Genomic DNA, 13,098 nt, shown 5'->3' with positions numbered 1-13,098 from the left:
CTTAAAGTTAATTAGATCTAGTAATGATCTGGTAGTGTTTATTCCCATTTGCTGTCTCTCTTATAACTATGAAAATTACATAAGAGTAGTGGCATCTGTCTGGGAGTTTTGCAGACTGAGAGATACGGCCTTCAAGTTGAGATCTGTTGGAGCCATGGATGCAGTTGGATCTGTGCAGCTCCAGTGCCAGAGCCAAACTATCCCATGGCTTTTGGCTCACAAACAGGCAGGGTTTGCTGCCTGCAGGAGGAGCCAGCACTGTCACTGAATCCAAAATCATCATATGCCTCTGTGTCGGGGTGGGCCATCTTCATTTCCAGGTCAAGTGTAAAGTCTGGAAAAAAAGTTGCTCATATATGAAAGAAGTTTTAGAAAGTCTCCCAGCTTACAGTGCTGTGCATTGCTGCTGGGCTCTTCACTCCTTTAGCTGTCTGAGGCTGCCTGAAGATATCCCTGAGCTCCCTGTGGGAGTGGGGGAAGAAAAAATATATACGGTGTAGTGTAGTAATGTGTGTGACTGTAATGGACTACCAGGCTTTGATCTTTAGAGTTCCATGTTTATGAGGGAACGTAGGGAATCTGAGAACTCTCTGGGTTTGAAAGACAGGTGCCTGCTAAAAAGGCAGGAGCCTCCCTTGGAATGGAAGATATGATCCCCCTCCCCTCCGAATTATTGCAATTTTGAAGTTAAGGTGGCTTTTAGGCAAAGATATGAGAAAAGGAGTAACGCTTCTTCACTAGTGTGTGTATGTGTAACGAGGCAAAGAACAACGATGGTAACAACAACAAACCAAGAGCAGAAAACCCAAAAGTCTCTTCCTGCTGTTTCAGGCTGTGCAGTTCTGGGCACAGCCAGCAGGGGCGCTGCTGGCTCCCGGCCGGGCGGCGGGGGGCGATGGTTCCCCCGCGCCTGCAGGGGGCGCTGTGGCCGAGCTCGGCCATCTTCCTCCTCATGGTCAATGGCAGCGCAGTGTGCGGGACAGGATGGGGAAGGGGCCTCCTTTAGAAACCCCCAGTGGCAGCGGATCTCAGTGCCCCCTCTGAGTGGCGAAAGGAGCTGTAGCAGAAACTTTGGGAGAAGCAAGGTGGAATGGCTGAATCTCCTGGTAGGCAGAGGGTGGAAAGCTACAGTGTAGGACAAAGCTGGAGCAATGGCGGAGGTGAGGTGGGCGCTGGACAGTAGCAGCCTGGCTCCTCAATGCAGTATGGAAAAAGGCTCTGGGGGATCTTCTCTCTGGGTCTGGGCTGTGTGGAGGGTGGGAGCAGCTCCCCACTGGGAAACGAGGGTGGTCCCAAGCCCTGGTGGGGCACACGCTGGCTCTGGGCTTCCCGACTGCAGAGCAGCAAGAGAAGTCCAGCTGGCAAACTTAGTCACTGTGCTGAAGCAAAAGAAAAAAACCAAAAAGAAACAGGCAAAGCCCACAGAACTGGCACGATCCCTGGTAGGTGATACAGGCCACATGTGTCTGGTCGAACTGCCTGCCAAAAGAGAGAGGCTGCCTCTCATCCCCTCCCCAATTCCCCATGGAAACCCTGGCCTGGCTCCCGTTCATGTTCATCGTGGCAGCCCCAGAGCCAGGGAGTGTGGGGAAAGGGCAGGCCACACCCCTGGGCACCAAACAAAACAAAACAGATTAAAAACCCTCCAAAATAAGATGGGATAATAAACCATCCCCAAGACAAGAACCAGATACTTCTTTTACTCAGTCAATGGGAAATGAAGCTGCCACTTTGAGCGAGTTTATTTTAAAGCTGAAAGCTTTGAAGGTCAACCCCAGTGGAGTGGCATTTTAGCCAAGGGCAGGAGAGAAAAGATCATTCTGCGAGTGAAGTGGGGAGAGTTGTGACCTTAATGGAGTTGTAAAAGTTGAACAAGACACAATGGAAGTGAGTTCCAAGGAAAGGGTTTATATTAAATCAAGGAAAAAACAAGCAGTGAAGAAAGAAGTGTGAATACTTCCCTCTTCTTTTTTTTTTTTTTTTCCCTCATAAAAAGCAGTTTTTCAATTTACTTACTTTTTTTTTTCAGAATTAGTTCCTGTTTGGTAACCATCCTTAAAAAAGCTCTAACTCCAGGTACTCTATATCCTACAGTCTTGTCTGATGTTGGCTCCTTCAAGTGTGCTGAAATTTCTCTGGAGGAGGGCAGTGGGGCAGTTCACAACTAAAACAGTGTGACAAGAGCAGCAATGCTCTGATGGCCAGAATCTCCAGACTGAGATGTCTTCTTTTAAAGATGTTTTAGGTTCATACCTTGGATATAGGATCTGGAGAGCACTGTTTGTGTTATATGCTCTGAAAATGCAAACAGCACACAGAAGGATATAATCTCATGGTGAAAATACATTGCATGTGTTTGAAACATCTTGATTGCTTGGGCACAGTTAGAATCTCCCTTAATCCCACCTACTTTACCGTAGTCAAATTTATTTAAGGTGTCTTGCAATTTCTTTTCTAATAAGGAGAATGAAAAATTTCTTTACTTTTACCCAATTTAATTTTTGCTTCCAGCTGAAACATAAGCTTTCCAAACATATTGCTTAGTGCTTCCAAAACATAGGTGTTTTTTCAGGCTTTAAAAAATTCCTAATGGTTGTCTGTATTTCAATTCTTTAATACAACCTCTCCATAGAGGGCCATGGGAGTTGTGGGAAACATGGATTATGATTAAAGATTTAACACATCTTCCTAATGCAGATCAATTCACCATCTATTGATACTCCTACTGTCTACAGGAAGAAACAGAATGACTTTGATAGATTTACCAATCCTCTTAATTCAGCTTAAACCCTGTTCCATGTACCCTATGCCACATTTCTCTCACAAGCACTACTTGCTTTCAGGGCTCTGCCTGTTACCTCTTTGTGTAGCAGTGCATTGGTTTGTGTTTTCTCTGTGTGGGAATGGCACCTTCTAACAAGAGGAGCAAACCCAGTGTTATTTAATATGTGTGCTTGAGAATGTCACTAGCTGCCTTCAAAGTGGCATCCGCTACTTGAATGGCTTTCCATGTACCATAGCCATGTTTCTTTAATTGCAATTCATGTTTGGAAAGGACTATATTGGCTTTTAGATCTAATGATCTTTTAAAAAAAGCAAAAGAATATTACATTATCAGAAATATTGCAGAGAAAAGAATGCTGCTTTGTCTCTATTCAGAAGAAGGAGATTGCAGTTCCAGGTATGCAGAGCACCTTAAGAGCCTCAGACAGTTAATAAAATATCTGAGAAATGGGAAAAGCTCAGGATCCAGTTGCAGGAATCTGATGAGGTCAGATGTGAGAGCTGGAGTCGTTCTTCGTCCCAGTATTGTGGGACCTCTGTGGAGGTGACTGAAGAAACTTGCAGTCAGCAGACTGAGTTCTGAGGATGGCAATGTCTTCCTGTCTGTGCCCAGCAAAGCCTGCTTGAACACTAAATTAGGTGAAATGGTTGGTTGTATTTGCTGTTGTTATCTCTTGGCTGGTTGTAAAACAGGTCGTATGAAGTCATGTAGATCTTGGAAAGTACTTGCTTGTGCTTTCTTTGTCATTTAAGGAGAAAGGTCTTGTGTGTTCTCATAATCATGCTGTTTGAGTGTGAAAAATGTACCTTCAGTAGTCTACTAATAGCTTGTTCTGTTCTTAATAGTCCTTTAATCTTTGCTTCTTGTAGGATTAATGATTAAAACTCTCTTCATGCTCCTGACTCCAGCTGATATAAGGTATTACCTTTGTATTTCACCCAGCCACTGTGCACATCCTCCCACTCATACACTGATGCAAGTTGAAAGCAGCCTGTTTTGGGAAATTTTGGACAGAGGGGGATAGGCACATACTGTGTTCATATCACTTCCTTGTGCCTGATGAGACTCATTGCTTTCAGGGCTGTGCAAAAGCCTGGTTTCACATGTTCTGCTCTGGTGCAGCTTTCCATTGTCTATCAGCAAAGCAAGGACAGCACATGAAATTTTTTTATGCTGAGAATAATTTTAATTGATTGTAATCACAGAAGTAGAGGGCTTGGGGGGTAGAAGGCTCACTGGAAACTGGTGATTGTGCTACAGTAATAACCTGGCATGAAGTTCCTGGAAAAACAGGAAAGTGTGAGCTGTGGCAAAAAACCTTTGGTGTGTTATGGGAAAGATTACTCACAAAACCATCTGGACTATGGAGAGTTGAATTTCAAAGATCAGATCTTGACACTGGGCAGCATTTTCAGGCTTGACATATATGAATCCCCATTTTTGTGAGAACACCTGTGTGAATCTCCCTGGGAATGATGTAAATGTCCTGCTGAAATTGAGGGAGGTCATGTTAGCCTGTGTGTGAGGGATTTGAAGATCTCTAGGAGGTGATTCCCCTCTGTTAGAGCTGTGTGCTGCCCACGTTTGTCTGTTGTTCTGAGAGAGCGTTCTCACACGGTGCCTGCTTTAGGACACTCGCAGGAGTTCAGACATCCCAACATGAGCTTTGAAAAGAGCCATAAACCCAACTGCTTGCTGCTGACGCACGTAACCTTGCACAAGAAAGGCTCACAGGGGAAAGTCAAAGAACTTAAAGGGAAGTTATGTTCCAGCTCAGCTTTAGAAGCATTAGACAGCTTTCTTCTTCTTTATCAAAGAGTGATAATCAACTTTCTTCTTAGTGACAGAAGTAGCTGTAAAATAGTTCTTTTCTCTTCTGCCCTGCCTTTTTTCTTGTGAGTTTCTTTAAAGTTTGTTTTCCTTGTATGTACACAACTGCTTCACTGTGTGTCTTGATGGAGAGACTCTTTCCTAAAATAGCCATTAAAAAAAGTCTGTAAAGCTTTTGTTGTCATACACAGAACTGCACTTGCTCATTATTTTAATATTTAGCTAAAATTCTGGGGTTTTTATTTTGAAATAGTTCATACAATTAAGATATAGGATAAGAATGTGATGTCAAAAATATAATCCTGGGAGGTTATTAATTCTTGCAAAGAAGCTAGTTTTGTTGGACTGTTAATTTTTTCAGTTCATTGGGAAATGATACCAAAGAGAGAAATACAGGGTGCAGCAGCTCCTTGTCTAGAAGAAGCTTGGTTAATTTTCTTGGGACTGAGAACCAGCCTATATATTAGTAGTCTAATGTGACCAAAGTGTCAGTGCAGAATCACTGACAATGGTTTTCTGCAGCCCTTCTTTGAGAGGTGATGAGGGACAAATTGGGTATCCCAAGAAGAGCCAGTGTGGCCTAAGTCTGCATCAGTCAGTTGTGACTGCTGATGTTTTCTCAATCCAAATATGTTTTTTGTTCACCAGCCAAATATTTTGTATTACTGTTTTTCTTGTTGACAGTGTTTTATTCTATGTCTTTATCTGATATGACTCCAGGTAGTTTTGTTTGCTCTGCCACATTAACTGGTGTGAATTTTTGTGCAGCAGTTCTTCATCTATTTTGACATGTGTATCTGTCATTTTTATCAGTTTTTACCAAGACCAGACTGGTAGACTCTTCATCACAGTATTTGTTCTGGAATAGTCTGTGTGAACCCCTTCACATGAATTCTCTTTCTTGGTGGCTGAACAGCCCTGTGTTTTCTGAAAAGGAAGATTTCATTTATTTATATGCTGATGGAACAATTTATTAAAATGCTGGCAAGAGTCAGTCACTTGTTAATTGTTTTTATTGCATTCCAGTGCAAATAGCCTGAGTGAATACCATAAGCTTGGCCAAGTGCTGGGCAAACTGAGAGAACCTCTGCTGCTCTATGCAGGGCAAGGAGAAAGCGAGCAACCAAGAGCCAGAGATCCAGAGAGGTGCAGCTGGTTTTGCCCATTATGACATAGGAAGACTCTCTGAGCTGGGAGTGACATGGAGGTTTCTGACTTTAGGCTTAAAGTATTACTTTTATTCATTGCTCTACCATCCTGATCTCAGAGACCAGCTCACTCTCCCACAAGACATCATTCTGATTTTGGTTATGAAAGGGTCTGTTAAATTTTTTAAAATGTTCTGGTGTTCTCCACTAGAAGCTCTTCTGCCTCAGTAAGCCCAAACTTTCCTGTCTTTGTTTCTGTTAAAGCTGACTGAAAAATATGTGTAGATGAGGAGCTGGCACAGCCCAGCCAGATTTGCTTTTAAGGGTACATTTCATTACTTAATCTTTTTACTCCATTTAGAGTTTCTTTTATATTAAGTTCCTCCGAGACAACAAATATCTCTAATTTTTCACATCCTCAGTGGAAGGAATTAAGCAGTCTGAGGCTCTGTCTGCTGGATTTACTGCTGATCTACTGGAAAACATATTCTCTGCTTCTTTCAGGTTAATAATCATTGGTATGATTTCTGTTAGGTCCTGGCCATTAATGATTGGCGATCTGATGAAGCTGGACATTGACTTTACCCTTGTAATTTGCTTCCAACATTTGTTGTGTCCTTCAGTACTCAATCTTTGGCACTGGGAATAATCAGGCTAATGATCGTGCTCTTACATTTGGGCTTCTCCAGCATGCTTGAAGGTTTTGTTCTACTAGCAACACCAACTTTGCTGCTCTGCCTGCAGGAAGGCACCTGTCTGCTTCCTTAGTGGTATTGCTCTTGGAAGGGAAAAGGAGTAACAATGGGAGACTTTCTTACCCTTGTACATCCCCACTGTGCTCCTTGTTCACGCCTCTCTCACCTGCTGCCTTCATCCTTTGGTCTGGAGCTGCTTAGGATTTGTTTCATGTCTATCTTCCTCTGCTGCTTTTCCTCTGAGAGCACACTGAAAGAATGGGAGTGTTGGAGAAATAAAAAGCAATCTCGGAACAGAGGCTGGGGGTAAAGGAAAGGTTGTAGATGAGAGAGAGGGGAGATGTAGCAGGACACAGCACAAACAGATTCCAAAAGTTTCTTTTTCTGCCTAACACATTTAAACCTGTGAAGTTTGCCACAACTCTAATCTCAGTGAGGTACTTCAGTCATATGAACAAACTCTATGAGTTTGTGTATGAAGAGTCTTTCTCTGTTTTGTTCTAAGTTATTATTTAGAGAGTCCTAATGAGCCATGATTGTGCTTTAGGCTAATAGCTGTCCAAGGGATTAAAAATCGGGGGGAACAATTATTTGAGTGCATTATTGCTTTATCTTCATTACTGCCAAAATCTGAAGGGTACTATTACTGTGAGCTGACTGTAAAAAGTTGCATCTGATTTTCTTTTAATTAGTGAATTGTTACCTCCTGAAATACTGGTTAATGCCAATTAAGAAACTGTTGTGTGATAGGTCTGATGTAGTTCTGGTAAAATCCCTCACTGTCTGAATAAAGGCGGGGGGGGGGGGGAAGTTAACAAGTTTTTTCTTGGGGTTTTTGACTTCCTACCACTCTTTGTTTAATAAGTGTACAAAGGGATTCAAATTCTATGGCTGCTGTTGAAGGTTACTTTGGGATAGCTCTGTTCCCTAGCCCTCAATAATTCTTCCTGTTCAAAAGGGTGTGCGGTTTATGAGTCTGACTGTTTCTTAAGCAATGTTGGAGGAAAGGCGGAACACTGGAGTTTCTATGTCAGTCCTGATGACAGCCTTCAAAGCCCCAGAAAGTGATGAAGGGATAAATCCTCACAGGGATTGGCTTCTTAATGCTGAAAGAAAAATTCACATGTTGTCTCTGGGTGTACTTGACACATCTGGTGAGATTTTTTTAAACACTGAACATGGTGTTTATGGTTGATGACCTTTTGGGTCAGTAAACAGGAGGTGAAAAACAGGGCTTCTGGAACTAAATGCAGTAACTTCAACAAAATAAGATACTTGACCCTAGCAGAGTGATCTTTCTATTTTAGAAACAGCAAGCCTTCCAATACCTTGCAGTAGCTTATGTAATAATCAGTGAAAATAGGTAAAATGTACATAAATTTTAAAAAATTGACATGCCATTGTCATAATTTTTACATATAATTTGAAAGGCAAATTATGTTCTATAGTAATTTCCTCTATTCTCAGCTTTCATTCTTGGCTGTCAGCAAATGGCTCATTAAGAGCTAATATTAAATTCGCTAGTGTATAAAAGGAATTGGCCCCTGAGCCACTGATTAAAAAGCAAGGTAGAGAAGGCCAAAGCATTTAATTGGAAGCATGAGAGCTGTTAATCCTTTTGTTGTTTTCGAGTCAACAAATTGCTGTTAAAATGAAAGAGGAAGAAAGACTGTGCTTTTTCAGAATGTAAAAGGTTTGTGAAGAAATCCTTCAGGCCTTCCTGCCTTGTCCCTTGTGAATGCAGAATAATTCACTGGGAGGGGACACTTATGACACACCAGAAGGGCTTCAAGTATTGCAGAGTGCAAATATGAAGGTTTGAAAATGAGGAAATGACAGATAATGCACACTTGTGACTGTGTGTGTGCCTCCTAGCAATTTTTGGTAGTGACATTAGTGTTTTGAGAAGCATTTAACAACATCTCCTGAATTGCTTTTTTGGAGAACTAGCAGTCAGAAAAAGTGGCAAGATGTTTTTCATCTCTTGATTCAGCCTTCTTTGATGACATTGTATTTTGTTGTGAAAGGATGAAAGCACCTTCCCAAGTTCATGGCTATGCAGGAGGAAGGTGCAGTCACTCTGGTTACTCCAGAAAATGCCTTTTGACCATTACCTTTGGTAAATGTCCAGTGTGGCAAAAGGCTCCTGCAAGGCTTGTCCCCAACCTGGTTCAGTTGTGGCTTGCACCATTCTTGGCTGTGTTGTGTGTTGTTTGATGTGACTTTTCTTTGTGTTGACCATGACTGGGACAAGGGATTTTCTACTCTGAGCACTACAGTCTAGTGTCTGGCAGAATGGTGTCAGCCGTAGTTTGGCCTCTAAGCTTTAAGTCTATAAAGTTTTAAGTACTAATGTGTAGTAGCATAAAGGATTGAACAAAACAGATGTGTGGAGAAATGAAGAGAACCTGTTCTCAAGGGTTTTAAAAAGGGACCCACCAGGAAACAAAGGGAGCACAGAAAGGGCATCCTTAAAACAATGGCTGCAACAAATAAACATGCATGCATGAATTGTTCAGCAAAAAATGAGCCTTGGAGCATGGGAGGGAGATCCATTGAATAGTTCAACTCTGCAGATTGTTTTGATTAAAAAAAAAAACCAGAGAGAACATATAAATATATAATGGCTATAAATCACTGGGTTATTAAATTATTCATATCTATACAAACCTTCTGCATTTATTCTAAGAGAGAAAAAACCAAAAAGGATTATTTCTCTTAGTTGTTTTTTATTATGAGCAATTGAGAAAGAGTGGTAAGTGAGTGATCTTTGTTCTTTCACAGCATTTGTAGTGTTCATTTATTTTGAGTGCCTTACTGAGTCAGTTCACTGGCAAAATTTTTTAAACAATAGCATTGACCTTTCAGCAAATGGCACAGAATAATGGTGGGAAACAATTTTGCTTTTCAAATTGTGTATTCCTGGTGGACAGACACATGCTCTGTAACCTTGAGGACGTGTCAGAAGTTCTCCCTTCCTTCTGTGGATGCCTTGCAGTAGTGTCATGGGTAGGGATTATTCAGTGAATAACTGCAAATAAAAATAAGAGGAAGCCTGTAAGCATTCTTGCTGAAAACTTAAGATTAATAAGATAAATATTTCAGTATGAATTATTTGCTTAAATCCTTGTAATGGGACAAATTTCCTGCTGATGTAGTTTGATTGACCTCAGAGAAGGTGAATCACTGCAATGGAGAACTTGGACTGCGATTTCTTTATAATACAGTATTGGCTCTAATTTACTATCCATTTTTTATCCCATTAATCCCAAATTAAATGCCTGGCAGTAGCCATTATATGGCAGTGGATGACTTGCCAAGTCTGAGAGTGTGTACGCTGCCAGCTGTCGTGGTGCCGAGCTGACCCTGGTGCTCTCAGAGCATGCACCTTCAGCAGTGGTGCCCTCTCTACTGAGAGTAGTCTGCTGGGAAACCTCCAGAATTAATCCCTCCCCACCTGCAGCAAGTCAGATCCCCATAATGTTTAATTGTTACTGGTACCCCTCAGCTGATGAGGGGCACCAGCAACAATTCCTCCAGGCTTTGGTGGAGCTCCTTGTCTCCTCATGCTGGAGCAGTTGAATAATGTTTGCCATGTTGAAATGCCTCTCTGTTGAAATGCCCCACTACGAGGGGAAGCAGGGCTTAGTACATACCCTGAGCAGGAGAGCACCCATTCTGTGTGTCTTTGCTTTTGCATAAACAGGATCTTTAATGCTATTTAATGTGGCAATCTGTTTATGAATTATTTAGCTCTATATTTCACACACTCTGGTTATAGTATCTGAATTTTAGTCAGCCCTAACTGCTGCTACAGATTTTGGTGTTGCAGCAAATACCTCTAGCTCCTTCTATAAGTAGGATCTAGTCTTCATCTAAATCTGGGACACATTTTACCCTCTTTGTTTCACTCATCGCAATACTTGATGACCTCTGCTAAGAGAATATCGTGCTGAGCTAAAGTATTTTTGATTTTGAAGTGGCATTTTGTTAAGAGTTCTTTCTCTGGCTTCCTGGGGAAACAGCCTTTCTCATTACTATCACTTCAATATCTTTATATGCCTACTTACAGCTTCTTATATTTACTTTTGAGTGATCAATGACATGAGCTGTATCATTGCAGTATTGTTAACAGGCACAAAGGGGGCTGATTCAGAAATATTTGAGGTCAGGTCAACTCTTTTAGTTGATCTTTGTGAGCCTTGTGTAAGATTGATAGTAGTGGAAGCACACTAAGTAACTCCCTGTCCACACTGCTATCAGTCTGAATGCTGAATCTCTTTGATTATGGTTGAATCCTGTCAAGTTTTAGGAGAAATTACTGTAATGGCCCTTGCAGCTTGGGAGGAATAATTCAGAATTTGTAACAAAGTCATTACTCTGGGAAACCTGCTGCTTTGAACCTTTCTGTGCAGCCCTTCCCTGATGCCATGAAACTGTCTCCAGTTGATACTTAGCTTGGGTTGCAAACTCTTATTCATTGCTCAGTGAAAACAGCCTAGAGACTAAATATTGGCGTTTTCTTCATTTTGTGTGTTAGTTTATCTGTTTTGTTGTTGTTGTATTACATAAACTGTGTAGAAAACACTCACTGAACAGGGACTGACTGCACTCTTGAACCTCACAGGATTTAGCTCTGAAAATACTGAGCTAAATTTTTGAAGATGAGTGAGCAGCCATGCAATCACTCACTAGGTATGCACACTTACTCCTACACAATTTAAGTCTTCAGTCAGAATATTAAGCACTTAATTGAAACACACAAAGTGTTGGTAGCATTTTCATGGTGCTCAGCTTGTTCTTCAAGACCTGCTTATTCCTGTCAATAATTGAGTAAACATGAGGAGTCTTATTTTCTTTCAAGTTGAAAGAGGAGTTCTCCAATGAGTACACAAACACATCCCAGTGTGTCCTGGGTATTTTGTTCCCCTCTTCTGTCCTGATGCAACTGAAATAAAACATTCAGTAGATACTTCTGTTGACTTCTGTCACTGATCCTCTCTCAGAGAATGCAGGCAATGTTGTTTAATTAGGATAAGGAAGGACTTCTAGATTGCCTCTGTAATCATTACTAAAATTTTCAAAGCCGTTTCCTCTAAAGTGCTTGAAGCCTAGTTCTCAACACTCAAGTTAAATATGATGGAATTAATTTTGTAGATGGCCTCATCATAGAATGCATGATAGCATCAGCTCTATGAAGAGTATTCCAGTTAGTGTGTTAATTTTAATTATATGGAAAAAAGATCTGTTTTACCCTGATAAGTTGGTGCTTGCCATTGCTATAGATTTTTTTTGGATGTTCTCCAGAGCAGGTAGAAGGTTAGCTAATTTTAACATGTGAATAGAGAAGGGAATATTATTCATACCCTCCCCCCAAACAAAACTATTTAACAGTGCTTGGACGAGAAAATTATAGGCTGCAAACAAATGATACTGTTCACACCTAGACTTTACATGGGCCTTTGAATACACAATGATAACCACTTTCTTTAGTATTCCTATAGCAACAGGAAAATAGTAGCACAGATGTAAAGTGATATACTGGTGACATGCCTCTTATCTTGTCCTTTGGGTAGACTTTCTCTTGCTCTCCTGCTGCATTTGAGTATCTTTCCTGTGCAAAGGCTCTCCAGCTCAGAGCTGCTGCAAGGTGCTCAGGTGTCTCTGTGTGCCACTGCTTTGAGGGTGTCCAAATCCTTCCTGGCTGACCACACCCTTTTGTCCAGGCGGGAGAGGAGCTCAGTCAGTGTAGGCTGAGGATGAGTCTTCCCCTGACACCATGGGCATGAGGAGCCTTCTTTTCCTGGTGACAACTGGGCTGAACCCCTCAGTAAAAAGAGAATAGTGGATGACAGGGAAAGTTTGCTCCTGAACCTTGTTTAAAATTGGCTTTCCCCTTGAGGTGTATTTTTCTCACTTACAGAATGAAGGCTCAGTATCCTGTTCCTTATGGATACAAACAGTCTTCCAGTGTGAGATATCTGATGATCTCAAGGAAACTGTTAGCTTTGTAACAGGGATGCATTGCCAAACAGGTGCTGTTTGTATGCCCCTCTTTGTTTTCTTGTTTGTGTTTGCAGTTAATTCATGTTTGATACTATTTCAGTCTCTGTTCTTGGCAATGTTGACTTTTTTTCCCTACTAAAGACACATTGAAAGTATTGATATTTACAATGTTTATGAAAAGGTGCCAGCTGAAGTGGGAAGCTTCATTTCTGAAATTCCAGTATTTATAAATTTATTTTCCTCCGCTCTAGACCACCAAGTCATTTAGAAGTTAAATATGTGATACAGATATTTTGTAATGGAATTATGGACACTAGTAAAATCAGAATGTTTTATTTCACTTTCTGTAGTATTGCCATTTATGGCTGTGTGAAAAGGGAAGCATTTTGGCCACCTGATAAACAGAAAATTAAGTATTCTTGATACTGTTACAATTAGAGACCAGGGAAATTCTGTTCTAAAAGAAACTAAGAAAAGTATTTTATTTGGCCAGATCAGAACATTAATTAATAAAATTTTAAAATGCTGTTGGAACCTCTGCTTGCATAATGTGTGTGGGACTTGTACTCGACCTGAACCCTTGGTGTTAATATTATCACATAATCTTTAAGTTAGTTCCACAGGTGGGTAATGC

At 41.1% G+C, this 13,098-nt stretch overlaps 1 protein-coding gene across 4 annotated transcripts in view; it reads left to right on the top strand.

Moving 5' to 3' along the window:
- Positions 1-13,098, top strand: part of IL1RAPL2 (interleukin 1 receptor accessory protein like 2) — a 338,979-nt gene that overhangs the window by 100,926 nt on the left and 224,955 nt on the right. The gene's annotated exons all lie outside the window — the stretch shown is intronic.

This window comes from Serinus canaria, chromosome 4A, assembly GCF_022539315.1.
Source record: "Serinus canaria isolate serCan28SL12 chromosome 4A, serCan2020, whole genome shotgun sequence".
NCBI lineage: Eukaryota > Metazoa > Chordata > Aves > Passeriformes > Fringillidae > Serinus > Serinus canaria.
This window is presented reverse-complemented; position numbering and strand designations above follow the sequence as displayed.